The 17,142-nt window shown below is 41.8% G+C and overlaps 1 protein-coding gene across 2 annotated transcripts in view; it reads right to left on the bottom strand.

Annotated features, from left to right (window-relative positions):
• Window positions 1–17,142, bottom strand: part of FAM50B (family with sequence similarity 50 member B) — a 74,346-nt gene that overhangs the window by 25,904 nt on the left and 31,300 nt on the right. Inside the window, exon 1 of one of the 2 annotated variants that reach the window (XM_079147586.1) lies at window positions 194–294. The exons of the other annotated variant lie outside the window; for it this stretch is intronic. The gene's annotated coding sequence lies outside the window, so the exon portion shown is untranslated. Of the gene's footprint in view, window positions 1–193; window positions 295–17,142 lie in introns of those variants that run through there. 2 annotated transcript variants of the gene reach the window in all.

The raw sequence follows: 17,142 nt of genomic DNA, 5'->3' as shown, positions 1-17,142 counted from the left end.
CTCGGCTTTTTAAAATGGGTTTTGGAAAATAGTCTCTTGATGTTTATAAAGGTCCTTCCAACTCAAGGGCAATTGGGAATTTGGTCTCCTGCCCTGGGAACACGTCTCGACTGGTTTCTTGAGGAGGGGGCAAGTGCGCAGGGTGTCAGTGAGCGAGCGGGAGGAAGGGGAGGAACATCATGCGGAGACCCACCCAGGACCAGGAGGCAATGGCGATTGTACCTCCGTTTTACAGATGACAGGATTTTGGAGCCTCGCCCAAGGTCACACACTATAGCCTATGTTGACATCAGAATGGAAGCTTAGCCTCCATCAGCTATGCATTGACGGGACAGAGAAAGAGAGAGAGAGAGAGAGAGAGAGAGAGAGAGAGAGAGAGAGAGAGAGAGAGAGAGAGAGAGAGAGAGAGAGATGGAATCCTGTTCATTCTCTTTACTAAGATGATGTCATTCAATAGCATCTGCATCAACAAATAAACAGGCCTGGAGCAGTGGACGGTGACTCTCTTTGGTCACCCATGACCTCGCTGTGGGACAAAGGTCCAGAAACTGCACTCTGATTACCTCCTGCTTTGGTAAACTCTGCTCTACTGTGATACAGCCACTTTCTTCGCCACCTCCCTCTGAGGCTGCCTTTAGGCTGCAATGGTGTAGTAGCCGTAACAGGGACCTCAGGGCCTGCAAAAGACAAAATGTTTACCATCTGGTCCTTAAAAGCAAAAATGTCCCTGGTCTAAAGCAAGAGAGCTGCCAGGGAAGGGCTCAGTGTCACTCCTCACAGAACCACAGAGCCTTTACTGGCCCACAATGTGGACACGTCCCGGTCCCCTTCCCTGGTAGACTGAAGGCAGTCTGGCTAAATAATGCATCAGCGGTGACCTCTGTTCTCAGTTTTCCTGCAGCCCTGCCTGGGTCGTGCAGCGGGGCTGGCTTTTAATAGGTCCCATAACATCACACTGACCTCCAGTTCTCTCTTTGCTCTTCCAAAATCTCTATGAATACAGGGTAAGCCTAACTCATTTTTGCATTCCTAGAATATACCATAGAATTGGTCCTCAATAAATGTGTTTTTAATTCATAAACAAGTACGCAAACACTGGTTTACTAAGACAGTGAGTGCCCCAACCTGATCTATTGAGACCTTATTGATACAGGCCATCTGGAACCTCAACCTAACAGGGCTGGATCCAGACATAGGGTCTCCCCAGGATGAGGCAGGAGGATTGCAAGTTCAAGGTCAGCCTCAGCAACTTAATGAGGCTCTAAGCAACTTAGTGTGACTCAGTCTAAAAATAAAAATAAAAAGGGCTGGGGGAATAGCTTAGTGGTAAAGTACCCCTGGTTTAAATCCTCAGTACCAAAACAAATAAATAAATAAATAAATAAAATAAATTTACTGTATTTGGAATCGACTTTCACAGTTTTTCCATCTCTTGTGACTGGATTACAATTAGTCATTCACCCACATACAAAGTTGAAGTAACAAAATCTTGTTCAAAATAGATTTCAAAATTATTTTTCCTGACTTCGATTACTCCAAAAACATTTTCCATTTTTTTTTTTTTTTTTTTCTGGAGACCTTATTATCTCTTGAGTTTTCTCTGCACATAACTTCTTGAATACATATTTAAGAGCTGAAAATTTATGCAATAAAACAAATCACTTAGCCCCAGGGGATATCCTATACCACACATTAAGTGATTGCAGAATCTCAGTTCACTGGTGGTCCACTTTGGGGGTCTGGATTTGAGGTTGGTGGTGGGAGACCACCAAGAGTTGCCCCTCCAATATTCCTTCAATGCTTGAAGAATTGACTACTCTGGTGGGTATCAGATGGATTTATGCTTAGCCATTTGGCTAAAGAGTCAGATGTGTGGAAATCTGAATGAATCAACACTGATTGTGATCAATTCCAGTAAGGTTTGTACATCTGTCTCCTGATTTCTAGACAAGGTGCCCAAATGTCTTGCCTTTTACGCAGCTGGGCCTCCTCGCCTACTTCCATCACATAGTCAATTTACAGCCTTTGGATAGTAGATGGCCTGGAATTAATAATGATAATGGCAGCTACTACCATATGGTGAGCTCCATTAAGCAGGGTCCTATCTCTTTTATTGGCTTACTGTGGCCCCTGCAGTCCTAACACCACTCAGAGCCAAGGAAAATAATATCTGGCTAGCAATCTAGCCAGGTGCCATAAACAGGTACCCTTGTGACTTTCTTTCAATACTGGAGATTGAACCCAGGGCCTTGCACATGCTAGGCAAGTACTGCTGAGATATATCTCCAGCCCTCCTCATAACATTTTGTGAGTAGAAGCATTGCTGTATCCATTGAATGGGTGAGAAAATTGAGGTCCTGAGTTTCATTGACTTGTCCAAATGCATATAGCTGATTAAAGGAAGCAGTGGATTCAGTCTGGGTATTTTTGACCCCAAGACCTTTGCTCTGGGAATTATTAGGAAACTAATTCCAATATTCTGACTAGTAAGGCACACAGAACATCCATCAAAGTATTTGCTCACCATAAAATATTTACCCAGGGGATGGGATAAAGGTGATTTGCCCAGCAGCGGGAAGCCTAATCTATTGCAAGCTGCAGATAAAGACCAGCCAGAACTTCCAGCATGTCACTGGCAATGAGGAGTGGCTTTATGTGACTCTGGGCAGGTTTTGTCAGATAGAGGAGAGAAGGCAGTCTAGGAGGAGGCCCTAGATCTTCTTTTAATTTGTGTAGTGAAGTGCTGGGTTTTTAAACAATTTTAAAAGTTGTTCTAATTAGTTATACATGATAGTAGAATGTATTTTGATATATTATGCATATATGAAATATAACTTCTCATTCTTCTGGCTGTACATGATGTAGAATTACATTGGTTGTGTAATCATGTATGCACAAAGGATAGTAATGCCCGATTAATTCTACTCCCTTTTCTATTCCTCTTCCTCTTCCCCTCTAATCCAAAGTACTTCTATTCTTTCCTAACCACCCACCTCCTTATTGTGAAATTAGCATCCACATATCAGAGAAAACTTTCAGCCTTTGGTTTTTCAGGCATGGCTTATTTCATTTAGCATGATATTCTCCAACTTCATCCATGCACTTGCAAATGCCCTAATTTAATTCTTCTTTAAGGCTGAGTAACATTCCATTGTGTATATATACCACATTTTCTTTATTCATTCATTTGCTGAGGGGCATTCATACATTGCTGGTGGGGCTGCAAATTGGTGCAACCACTATGGAAAGCAGTATGGAGATTCCTGAGAAAACTTGGAATACAACCACCATTTGACCCAGCTATCCCACTCCTCAGTTTATACTCAAAGGACTTAACATCAGCAAACTACAGTAGTGCAGCCACATCAATGTTTATTGCAGCTCAACTCACAATAGCTAAACTATTGAACCAACCAAGGTACCTTCAACAGTTGAATGAATGAAGTGCTGGTTTTGTCTAGATGGGGGCCTGCCTTATGGCTCCATGAGCAGACAGGGAGAATCATATATACCATATGTATGTAGCACTGTGTTTGTGTGTACGGACACATTTGTGTTCCCTGTCACATAGCATAAATAAACAGATAAGCATGAAAGGTCACGCACAAACCCCCAACAGCTGTTATCACTGGATACCTCTGTGCAGCCTGTCTTAAAGCAGAATTCAATGGCCAGTGGCACAAAACACTGTGCTGAGCTGGGAGCTTGTTAAAAATCAAGATTTTCAGACTCCAAACCACCCCCTGGCCTGGTATCAAGCCCCAGGATTTGGGTCCCAGGAATATTCGCTTAGTAACAATTTCCCCAGGTGAGTCTTAGATATACTAAATGCTGAGAGCCACCTTCAGGAGGTGAAGCCCAGTTGGAGGAAGTTAACTTCATTGGGCGTGTGCCCTTGAAGAGGATGGGGGACCCCAGCCCTCTCCTCTTTTTCACTTCTCTGACATGAGGTGAGTGGTGTTTGCTCTATCATGTGCTCCCTGCCCTGATGTGCTGCCCACCGTGGGCCCAAAAGCAACGAGGCCAATCAACCATGGTCTGAAACCTCCAAAACTGTGAGCCCAAATAAACCTTTTCTCTTTATAAGTTGATTGTTTCAGATATTTGTCATAGTGATGGAAAGCTGACTAACATACCCAGTCCCTGTCTCTATCTCTGTCTCTCAGATGGTCACCACCACTCAGCAGACACCACCACAGTACCCTCCTCTTTCCAGTCCTCACACAAAACAAAAACAAAAGCAAAAGCAAACTAGTGTCTGTAAGGCCCTGGGTGCTAGAATTGTTTGTCTTGACCTAAAGACAAACATTACATGTTTCATGAGCAATAGGACAAACACAAACCTCACAAGAATTATTTACAAAGTTGCCTTTTTATTGTGAACAAATAAATCTACCATCTCCCTAGCTTCCAGGTGAGGTGATGTGGAATTTCTGCCATGACTCTGTTACATAATAAAGTTTTTTTTTTTTTTTTTTTAATGGTACTGGGGATTGAACTCAGGGCCTTGTGCTTGCGAGGCAAGCCCTCTACCAGCTGAGCTATCTCCCCAGCCCTAAAGATATTTTTTTTGTTTTGTTTTTAAATGAGGTTCTTTTACCTCAAAACTTGGAAGAAGTGCATTCCAAAAAGGAAATTGAATTAAAAAACATTTATTTATTTATTTATTTATTTATTTTTTTGCAGTTAGAATCTTTAAAATTAAGCCACTTAGATCCTTGACTTTATGGCAGGGATAGTACTAAGCAATACTAATATATTAAAACAACACAGATAACAGTGAGGGTCTGGCATTTCCCAGAAGGGATCTAGGAATCCAGATCTTCTAATCTGGAGATTTCATATTGGCAAACAATAATCCTAGCCATCAACTGCTCTCAATTTCCCTGGTTGTTTAGGTCTACTGATGCCCTATTTATGCATAAGACTCCCATTTACTGAGGCTCTCACCTGAGCTTAGACCCTTGGAATGTGCTTCCTCGTACAAAGGTAGATTGAAGATTTTATTTACAGGTGAAGAAGGTGAGGGTGAGAGAGGCTAAGGATTGTCCAAGACCAACAACCCTGTCCAACCCTGCGCTCTGCTTCAGTTACCAGGAGTGCATCATTTGGTCTTAAGCCTGCACCTTCCCTGTCAAACTTCTAGTTGGTTCCAACTGTACCAACAGGTTGAATCCAGCCCCTCCATTGTGAGCCGGGAGTATTTACAGAGCGAATGGAGCTCCCGTCCCAAAGTGCCAGCACCACTGTGCAGAGCAGGGGTCCTCGGCCAGGGCAGCACGTTGGAATCACCAAGGGAACATTTAGAAACATGACCCCAAGCTACACCCCACACTAATTAAGAAAGAAATTCTAGGTAGGGCACCAAGGCGTCAGCTGTTTGTGAAGCTCCACAGGCGATTCCAACGTGCAGCTCAGGTTGAGCCCCGCTGGCTCCTGGCTTCAGGCAGCCTCACCTGCCCATCACCATTCCAGGTGCTACAGGTGGACCACCAGTGTCGACATCACCCAGGAACCTATTGAAAAGGCAGTATCAGAGCCCAGAATGCTCCATGAGAATCCTCATTTTAAGAAGGTCCCTGGGAGATTTGCTCCTACACTAAAATTTCAGGAGTTTGACTTTAGATGCTTACTTCTAACATGCAGCAAAGTTTGAGAATCAGGATATATTCCCAGCCTCCAGATCTCGGCATGCCTTACGCCCTCAGGGGTTAGGAAACTGAGGTAACGGAATGAAGGTGATGATTCCCTCCAAGGCTCCCCTGAATTGCAGCATCCATAGAGATAAGAGGCCTAGGGGTTGGCTAAGTGAAATTACGTAAGGCAACGTCACATCTCTCGCATTTTTGGAAGATCACCTGTGTTAGCAAGTCTTTTTTCTTGGGTCTTGTTATGGTTGAGATATGAGGTGTTCCCCAAAAGCTCGTGTGTGAGACAATGCAAGAAGATTTAGAGGTGAAAAGATTGGGTTGTGAGAACTTAACCTAATCAGTGCATTAATCCTCTGATAGGGAGTAACTGGGTGGTGATGCTAGGCAGGTAGGGTGTGTCTGGAGGAGGTGAGTTGATGGAGACATGCCTTTGGGTTTTATATTTTGTCTTCTCTCTCTCTCTCTCTCTCTCCCCCCTTCCTAATTATCATCTTCTGAGTCACTTTCCTCCACCACACTGCTGCCATGATGTTCTGCCTCACCACAAGCCCTGAAGAGAGGAGCCAACTGTCTATGAACTGAAACTGTGAATCTCAAAATGAACTTTTCCTCCTCTGAAATTTTTGTCAGGTCTTTTGGTTGCAGCAATGAAATGACTAAAACAGATCAAAATGACCTATTGTCATGTCACAAGACTTCCTACAACTTCAGGCTTAAAATAACTATTTGTCCACAATCCTGTGATTCAGCAGTTTGAGCTGAAGTCTGCTGGGAGAGTCCTCTGAGGGTCTCGCCCAGAGTCACTCTTGCAATCGCAGCTGTCTGTGGTCCCTGAGGCCTGATGGTCCTTGATGGCCTCCTTCACACATCTGAGCATCTGCTGTGGTGTCAGCCAAGGATCCTTGGTTCTCCTCCACGTGGCCGTGTGAGTCCAGGTGTGTTAATGCTGTGGCGGCAGCAGCATTCCAAAAGAGGATGCACGGAAGCCAGGAGATCTCTCATGACCTTGCTCAGGAGCTGTACAACTGTTAATTCTGGCATGTCCTATTTATTAAAGCAAGTCGGAAGTCTGGGTCATATTCAAGGGGTGGGGAATAAACTTCATCTCCTGACGGAAGAAGCCGCAAAGAATTTGTGGTATTTTTAATTTGCCCCATTAAACCCACTGACTGTGATGATTTACATCATTTCCCCTTGCAAAAATAGGCTTACCCATCCCAGGACCCCTTTTTTCATAAAAAAGTCTGTGGTTGCAGTTTAGAATCTTCCTCAATCTGCTTTCTGCTCACAAGAATTTGGAAGTCTGGAGTTTTTGAATGGAACTTCTTTTTGTTTGTTTGTTTATTTTAGTCTGAGTTGGTACAACTTTACCAGGACAACTCTCTTAAAGACTCTGTAGGTTTCCCATGAATCCGATAGGGCTCATTCCATGCTCCAAAAGCCACAGTGTACATTTGTGTTGATACAAATCTCTTTTTACTCAGCCGTGCCAGGCCACTCTGGGATAATGTCCTTTTGTTGAGCTGAATTTTCCTTTCCCACCCATTAAGTCCTGAGCCCTCCATATTTCCTCTAAATCTGCTTGCAAAGCCAAAAGTTTCTTCTTAGCTTGTCTCTTCTTTGAAGTGTCGTATCATATGCTGCTAAGAATATTCAACTGACCCTCAACATTCCATGTAGAGAGGTCCTTAACCAGGGCTACAAATTCTTAAATACATTTTTCAAATTATAAGTTGTCACAGGTGACATTTTTTCCACTTGTTCCACCACTACATAACATGTATTGTTGCCTTTTTCCCAACTTTATTTCTTATTTTTTTATTTTATTTTAAATTATTTTTTTTAATTAGTTGTACATCACAGTAGAATGCATTTATACATTTTGATAGATCATACATAGAGTGTAATCTCTCATTTTTCTGATTATATCTATTGCAGGATCACATCCGTCATGCAGGCATGCATGTACATGAGGTAAAAATGTCTATTTCACTCTACTATCATTCCTTCCCCCATACTCCTTCCTCTCCCTTCACTTCCCTCTACCTATTATAAAGTAACTCTATTCTTCCCTATCCCCCTCCACTTATAGTGAATTATCTTCTGCATATCAGAGAAACATTCAGCCTTTGGTTTTCTGGGTCTGACTTGTTTCACTTAGATTGATATTCTCTAACTCCATCCATTTCCCAGCAAATACCATAATTTCATTCTTCTTTAAAACTGAGTAATATTCCATCATATATATATATATATATATATATATATATATATATATATATAAACACCACATAAACACCACAGTTTCTTTATCCATTCATCTGTTGAAGGGCATCTAGGTTGGTTCTATAGTTTAGCTATTGTGAATTATGCTGCTATACACATTGATGTGGCTGTGTTGGTGTAGTATGTTGATTTTAAGTCTTTCGGGGATAAGCCAAGGAGTGGGAAAACTGGGTCAAATGGTGGTTCCATTCCAAGCTTTCTGAGGAATCTCCACACTGCTTTCCAGAGTGGCTGCACTAATTTGCAACCCCACCAGCAATGTATGAGTGTACCTTTTTCCCACATCCTCACCAACATTTATTGTTGCTTGTATTCTTCATAATTGCCATTCTGCCTGGAGTGAGAGGAATCTCAGTGTAGTTTTGATTTGCATTTCTCTAATTGCTAGAAATGTTGAACATTTTTTCATATATTTATTGATCAATTGTTTATCTTCTGTGAAGTGTCTGTTCAGTTCCTTAGCCCATTTACTGATTGGATTATTTGTTTTTTGGCATTAAATTTTTTAAGTTCATTATATATCCTAGAGATTAATGCTTTATCTGAGGTGCATGTGGTAACAATTTTCTCCCAATCTATAGGCTCTCTCTTCACATTGTTGATTGTTTCTTTTGCTGAAAATAAGCTTTTTAGTTTGAGTCCATTCCATTTATTGACTCTTGATTTAACTTCTTGCACTTTAGGGGTCTTGTTAAGGAATTCAGGTCCTAGTGTGACATGGAAAAGATTTGGGCCTGCTTTTTCTTCTAGTAGTCATAGGGTCTCTGTTCTAGTTTCTAAGTCTTTGATTGACTTTGAGTTGAGTTTCGTGAAGGGTGAGGGATTAGGGTTTAATTTCACTTTGTTACATGTGGCTTTCCATTTTTCCCAGCATCATTTGTTGAAGAGGCTATCTTTTCTCCAGTGAATGTTTTTGGCACCTTTGTCTAGTATGAGATACCTGTATTTCTGTGAGTTTGTCTCTGTGTCTTCTATTTTGTACCATGGACTACGTGTCTGTTTTGGTGCCAGAACCATGATGTTTTTATTACTACAGTTCTGTAGTATAGTTTGACATCTGGTATTGTGATACCTCCTGCTTTAATTTTCTTGCTAAGGATTGCTTTGGCTATTCTGGGTCTCTTATTTTTCCAAATGAATTTCATGATTGCTTTTTCTGGTTCTATGAAGAATGTCATTGGGATTTTAATAGGAATTGCATTAAATTTGTATAATGCTTTTGGTAGTATGGTCATTTTGACAATATTAATTCTGCCTATCCAGAAGCATGGGAGGTCTTTGCATCTTCTAAGGTCTTCTTCAATTTCTTTTTTTATTGTTCTATAGATTTTATTGTACAGGTCTTTCACCTCCTTTGTTAGACTGATTCCAAAGTATTTTTTTTTTTTGAGGCAATTGTGAATGGGGTAGTGTTCTTTATTTCTCTTTCAGTGGATTCATTACTGATGTATAGGAATGCATTTGATTCATGAGTATTGAATTTATAGCCTGCTATTTGTTTAATTCATTAATTAGTTCTAGATTTTTGGTGAAATATTTTGGATCTTCCAAATATAGAATCATATCAGCAAATAGTGATAGTTTGTGTTCTTCTTTACTTATTCATATACTTTTAATTTCTTTCTTCTGCCTAATTGTTCTGGCTAGTGTTTCAAGGACAATGTTGAATAAAAGTGGTGAAAGAGGCCATTCTTGTTCCAGTTTTTAGAGGGAATATTTTCAATTTTTCTCTGTTTAGAATTATGTTGGCCTTGGGTTTAGTATATATGGCTTTTACAATGTTGAGGTAGTTCCTACTTATCCCTAGTTTTTCTAGTGTTTTGAATAGGAAGGGGTACTGTTTTTTGTCAAATGCTTTTTCTGCATCTATTGAGTTGATCATTTGATTCTTGCTTTTAAGTCTATTATATGATGAATTATGTTTATTGATTTCCATATGTTCAAACAACCCTGAACCCTGGGATGAACCCCACTTGATCGTGGTGCACTATCTTTTTTTATAGTTTTTGTATGTGAGTTTTCAATGAAGAATTTTATTGAAAATTTTTGCATCTATGTTCATCAGGGATATTGATCTGAAGTTATCAGAGTCTCTTCACTGTTTTTCTGTTTCTTTTTGGGGGGAGGGTGGTACAGGGGATTGTGCCCTATTTTGTATTTTATTTAGAGACAGGGTCTCACTGAGTTGCTTAGGGTCTTGCCGTTGCTGAGTCTGGCTTTGAACTTATGGGTCTCTTCCCTCAGGCTCCTGAGCTGCTGGGATTACACAGGCTTGTGCTACCATGCTCACTTCCTCACTGGTTTTCCAAACTCTATGAACAGTCTGTTTGCCGTTGCTCCAACCATTCCTTACAGCCTCCTCACTTTGCCGGACTCAGCTGAAGTATTCTAAAAGATGATGTCATGGGTTTGCAGTTTTTTGTTATTTTGGTACCTCACTTCTATAAACAATTTCTCTCTTATCTATTAATGCTACGTACCACACCACATCAAAATTAAGTAGCATAAAGCGACCATCATTTATTTGCTGAAGATTCTGCTATTTGATCTTGGCTCAGTTGGGTGGTTTTTACTCATCTTGTGTGGGGTCACTCATGTAGCTGAAGTCCCCTGGGGTGTCCACAAAGTCTGATCTAAGATGGCTTCACTCCACAGCTGTTCATGAGCTGGGGCTGTTAATTGTTTTTCTAGAATAATCACTCAGACTTCTTACATGTAACAGCAACATTCTAAGAGACTACCAGTGGAAGCCAATAGGTCTTTTGAGGTCTTGGTTGGAAGTTGCACATCACTTCTATCATATTCCACTATCAAATGAAGTCACAGATTCAAGGAATGGAGAATTTTTTCCATATTTTTGTGGGTTCCTTATATACAATGGTGGGATTCATTGTCACACATTTGTAAATGTACTCAATAAAACAATATAATTTGGTCAATATCATTTCCCAGTATTTCTCCTTTCCCTCCTCTCCTCCCTCCCCCAAGGTCCCTTTCCTCTACTGGTCTCCCTTCAATTTTCATGAGATCATCTCCTTTTGCTTTTTATTTCCTCTTTGGCTTCCACATATGAGAGAAAACATATGACTCTTGACTTTGCAGAAAGAAGTTGTGGTCATTTTTATTCCACCAGAGTTAGGAAATAGAATTATTTCTCAATAAATATCATTTGGTAGACAAAAACTTTCAAATTGTGGAGTCCAAGAGAGTAAATGACTTTCAGCATGCTTGATAATAGATGTGGAGCCACAGAAATTCAGAGAGTGGGGACAGGGAGCTCCTCCTAAGGAATTGGTCAATAGGGGAGAGGGCAGGACATATGCATGGGAAGTGGATTAATCCACATAATAACAAGAATAGCAGCACCACCAACAGCACAATAATAGCTGCTGATATTCATTTAACACTTAAGCTGTCTCAGAAACTATGCTAAGTGCCTTTATGTACATAGTCGCGTTGGAGTCTCATAACAAGCCTTACGTTTGCATGGTACAGATGAGACTTAAGTTTACCCGCAAAGTCCCAAAGCTGTTAAGTGAATCACTGCCTAGCTAATGTTCTTCTCAGCACACCATATGGTAAAAGCTTCTGGTGGTTGTTGGTCTATGACATATTTGCTATATGAGCAAAAAGTGTTCTCAATGATTTGATTTTTGATATGAATGAAAGAGAGCTACAATCTTACTAGGAAATGTGATACGTATTTCACTGGTTCTGGTCAAAAGATCCTTCTGGAGACCAGGGTTTGCCATCTGCTAGTAAACATTCTGATAAAATTCTCTCTCCTGTGTATCTAATCTGTAAAATAAAAGGGCTATGGGGCTGGGGATATAGCTCAGTTGGTAGAGTGCTTGCCTTGCAAGCACAAGGCCTTGGGTTCAAGTCCCCAGCACCTCAAAAAAAAAAAAAAAAAATAAAAAAATAAATAAATAAATAAAAGGGCTATGCTCAGGTGATGCCCAAACCTATCCAAGTCTTAATGTTCTCTAGTGTGCTTTCAAGAAGTCCAGATGAATAGGGTTTCTGTTCCAAATCTGCAAATTCTGGCTTAGTTTCCATAGACACTGTGGCCAGCAGTCAACGCAGAACATGGGCATGGATCTTGATCCATCAAGAGCACCATCAAGAGTCAGGGAAGGCAGGCACCATGGCACACATCTTTAATTCTACTTAGGAGGCTGAGGCAGGAGGATCCCGTTTGAGGCCAGCCTGATGAACTTAGGAAGAATATATTTCAAAATAAAATTTGAAAGAATATTAGTAAAAGGCCGTAGATAGAGCTCAGTGGTAGAGCTCTTGCCTAGTGTGTGTGAGACTCTGAGTTTAATCTGCAGTCCTGAAAAAAAAACAAGTGTTCTGGATTTGGAACAGAAATGTTAGGGTTGAAATGTGTGTGTGAGCATGTGTTTGTGCACTATCCTGATATATTTAAAACTAGAAATATAAAAGTGTTATTAAAATTGTGACCTAACTTATTTTGTTTTTAAATTTTATTTTATTTTTTCACAATTCTGGTGTTCAAATCCAGGGCCTTGTTCATGCTAGGCAAGTTCTCTACCACTGAAATATGTCCCCAACCCTAAATTTATTCATTCATTTATTTGCTATTTTATTTTTGGTGGTACTGGGGATCAGTCTTGCATGTGCTAGCTCAACCACTTAAATACATGCCCAGTCCCCCAAATTTACTTTTGATTCATAAAAAATAAAAATTGTGAATATTTATGGGGTAGCCTGTGGTGTTTTCATACGTGTATACATTGTATAATGTATAAATCAGCTTAAACATATCTATCTCCTCAATTGCTTATTATTTCTATGGCGAAAATACTCGAAGTCCTTTCTTCCAGTTTTTTGAAATGTACAGTGCACTATTGTTCTCTAGAGTCACCCTGTGGCACAATAGCACACCAGGGCTTCTTGCTCCTGTCTACCTATAGCTTAGAACCTATTAAACAAAAATGAATGAAAGTGGTCCCAGATTGCTCAAGTTCGAGGCCTGCTGATTCAGTAGGAATGTTTCCTCTCAGCAGACAGGCAGAAGCTGGTGCCTCCATATCTCTTGGGACTTCCTCTTCTTCACCCATAAATTGAAGAAGGCCAGCAGTGCTGTCTCAGCCTGGGACAGTGGTAGAATGCAGCCTCTCAGGCACAGGCAGATCCAGGACTCAGAGTCTACATTGTTACAAGACCCCAGAGGATTCTCTGTAATGAGGCTACAGCATCTGAGGACCATGATCTAAACCATTTCTCAGGCAACTTTCAAGCAAAAATGCCGGTCATTTTAAAACAAGGGACTGCTGCACCCATCTGGATAGAAGCTGGAAATCCACTTTGGGAGCATTATCTTTGGGGCGGCCTCAAGGGGCCAGTCTTCCCTGGCCTCTCTGCTCCCAGGAGCTCTCTCTTCTACTGTCATCAGTGGAATGCGCCAGGGCAGGAAGCACCTGTATCCTGTGGGCTGCGGGCTGGGAGGCGGTTACCCCACTGAGTGGGAGAAGCCTAGTTCCTAATGGTGTCTACACAGGAGAAGCCCTTCATAAAACCCCATGGTTGGATCTATTAAGCAGGAAGCGATGTTTGTTTTTCCCATTCCTATACATCCACTTTCTGGAAGATACTAAATGGTAAGAAAAGATCAGGGAATTCATTTATCTTTAGTACATCCGAGTGGGCCTGGGAGTAAATGCAGAGTCTCTTACCCCAAGGAGAGGTGTGAGGAGGACAGGACCAGAGTAGGAGTATCAGTGGTAGTTCTGAATTCAAAGGGTGTGACTTTAGGTAAGCGCTGGGACCCCTGATCCCTTCACCTCTCTCCCCATATGCTGCAAACATCAAATGGAGCAAACCTTTTGCTTATTCATCTGTTTGTCGTTTAATTTTTAAAATAATAAATCACATGGTTCAAACTCTAAATTTTTATGAAGTTGTAAACTGAGAAGTATCGCTCCCACCTTTTCCTCTTTCAGATAAAGATTTTTATTAGCTTCTTATATGCCCTTCCATCTAAGTACAAGCAAACACAAATACACGTTCTTTTTTTTTGGGGGGGGGGGCGGTGCTGGGGATTGAACCCAGGACCTTGTGCATGCTAGGCAAGTATTCTACCAACTGAGCTGTATCCATACATGTTCTTATTTGTTCCCTTTCTTAACATAAAAGCACTACATTGTGTGCATTGTTCTGTACTTTTTCTTGTTGGATTAAAGTTGTATACAGTTGTCCCTCAGTATTTATGGGGATTGGTTCCAGGATCCCTCACAGATAACAAACTCTGTGAATGCTCAAGTCCCTTATATAAAATGTAGGGTCTATATAGAACCTACGCACATTCCCCATGTAGTTTAAATCATCCCTGGACTGTTTATAATGCCTGATCCAAAGTAAATGCTACATAAATCATTGTTATACTATATTGTTTGGGATAATAATGACAAGGGGAAAACTCTGTACATGTTCAGTACAAATTTGATCATTACATAATTCATTACATCTTCAATCTGTGATTGGTTAAATTCACAGATGTTGAACCTGCCGATATGGAGAGCCGAGCATATTTCTCTCTGCAACTGCCCAGAGAGGCACGTTCAGCTTGAGACATTCTTTCCCACTTAGTCGCCAGTGGCTGGCTGTACCCTAGTTTGGCACAACTGGAGCCCCAGGAGCTCAGACCTGGGAAAGTCATCTACAGACCACACTTGCTCCACAGGCAGCTCCAGGAGCTGAGCACATGTTCAAAACAAGTGCCATTGTGATTAACTATGAGAAAGCACCCCCTTGCACATATGTACCCAAACACACTCACAAGTCAACTCTGGCCAGCATGAGGTACCACCACCTGAACAGAGCCACCCTGCTCCCTGTCCAAGCAGCTGTTCTTGCAAGAGCTGACAGGGCCTCCGCTCAATGCACCCCAGTCCTGCAGCTGGTTCAGTTGCTTTTTCACGGTTCCACTAAATCGTTCGTCCTCTGGAGTTCTGTTTGACCTGAGAGCCATAATATATAAATAGTGCATTCTTACAACATGGTTAAAACTCCTTCATCTGTGGCTCAGTTCTATGTAGCTCGTTGGCAAACCCTTCCAACTCACAGAATCAAAGCTGAAAGGGCCCAAAGAATGGTGACTGGTCCAAGTCCTCCTGTAACATAAGAAGACCAAGTCTCTTCAATGCAGGATGCAATAGATCTTTCTATCCATTCCTTTAAAGACAATAAATCACACTTTCTAACATGAGATATTATAACCCCGCCTAGGGGTTATAACTTGACTCATTCATGTAAAATGACCTCACCATCTTGGGCACTCCCAGCTCAAGACTCCTCAGCCCACTTGTTCTGTATGCATTTTTCAATCTGTTTTCTTCCACCTCCACTCTCCTGGAATCCTGCCATCGCTTCCCTCTTGAAATGGTCGTTCCTTTTACTAACAACTTCCTAGGTAGGGCTGCTGATTCCAGAATTTATTATTTTAAAAAAAGAAAAGAGTCATTCTTACTTCATCATTTTGGCAAACTTAGGAATATTCTTTATGGCAATTTCTTCCATTAAGAAAGATATGCCTTTTGAAAGCTGTATCTGAGTGAGAAAGTTCAGAACTTTGTTCCTTATGAAACTGTGGGGATGGGGAGCTACAGGGAGGACATGAGGGAGGAAGTAATGGCCCCGTGGTGGGATCTGAAGGGCAGTGGGTCTGTGAGCCCCAAAATCACAGTTATACTAAGAGTATAAAGACCTGGGGTTGACTTTGATTCAAAGTTTCTTAGGAAGAACTTGCTAGGAAATAAGTATTGTTCCCTAGAGATAGTATCACATAAATGGAGGCTGAACTTTTCAAACAAACGCACAGGAACATATTTAGTCTGTTTTTATTAATTATCTTTTATTGTTAGGGCAGTCTGAGGAGGCTGGACGGAGGCAGGGCATCAGGAAGCCCGCGCATGTGCGGGGAACAACCAATCAGGCGCTGACAGATAAACCCTGATGGCGTCTCCCAACAGCCTGCCAATCAGCAGAGTCCCCAGCCAATCCTAGAAGGACACGAGTCCCTGCAGGGTCTCCAGTCAACTCCAGGAGGACACTAAACCCTCACCACCACCCATCCCGTACTATAAAAACGCTGCTCCACAGGAGCGACTTCCTGGCCCTCCAGCCGCACCCTCACCCCAGAGGACCAGTGAACCTCGCCTGAGAGTCGTCCCAGTAAAATTATTTTTTAAATTACATCTGGCCTACCTGTCCTTGGGTTACCTCCACCTGATCTTACATTTATTACTATCTTCTTTTTACTACTCAATTACTGTGTCGAAAAAGGCTTTAGATGATGTATGCCTCAGTTTCTTCTTCTGTAAAATGGTGGTGCCATCACCCGTCTCAGAGGGTCTTGAGGAGTGATATGGTGTATTAACCCATTTCTTTTGCTATAACAAAATACCTGAGGATAGATAATGCATAAAGAAAAGAGTTTACTCAGCTCACAGTTTTGAAGATTCAAGAGCATGGCACTGATACATGCTCAGCTCTGGTGAGGGTCCCTCAGCTGTGTCATATCATGGTAGGAGAATATATGAGACAGCAAAGAGAGATCACATGATTACATGGTGAGACACTAAGCCTCAGAGCAGGAAAGGGGGCCAGTTTTGCCCTTTTATAACAACCTACTCTCTAGGGAACAAACTGGGGTACCATAAGAACCATGTTAATTGCTTTTGAGGGAAGCAACCCACAACCTAATTAAGATACACCTCTTAAGGGTTCCTCCACCTCCTGGCATTCCCACGCTGAGGACCAAGCTCCACATATGAACTTTCACATGGGTTTATGCATGTAATCAGGGTCACAATTACCACTATTATTAATATCTGTAGCAACAATATGCTGTGCCTCAGCCTCTCTGCCCCTGGAACCCAGCTGAGTCTAAGGCATACTGAGGGCCAGGGTCTGGACCTCTCAGCCAACCAGGTCCTGAGGCAGAGCTAAGGAGGAAACTGCAGCAAAGAGGACCAAGAGAGAAGTGGCTGTTCCTGCCAGGGCCATTTGCCAGTCATGTCCCTAGGGCAGAGTCCTCCTGGATTCCCAGGGGAGGCCAATCTTGGTCAGGGACTTTAGAACAAGATGCTCCTGCATGGGGGGAGAGCTGGTCTTGCTGAGTGTGAGCACAGGCACTCCTGGGATCAACGGGGCACCCGGAAGGGCATGGGGACCAGGG

This window comes from Sciurus vulgaris (assembly GCF_902686455.1).
Source record: "Sciurus vulgaris genome assembly, chromosome: 7".
Taxonomy (NCBI): domain Eukaryota; kingdom Metazoa; phylum Chordata; class Mammalia; order Rodentia; family Sciuridae; genus Sciurus; species Sciurus vulgaris.
The sequence above is the reverse complement of the archived record's forward strand: the minus strand, read 5'-3'. Positions and strand labels throughout refer to the sequence as shown.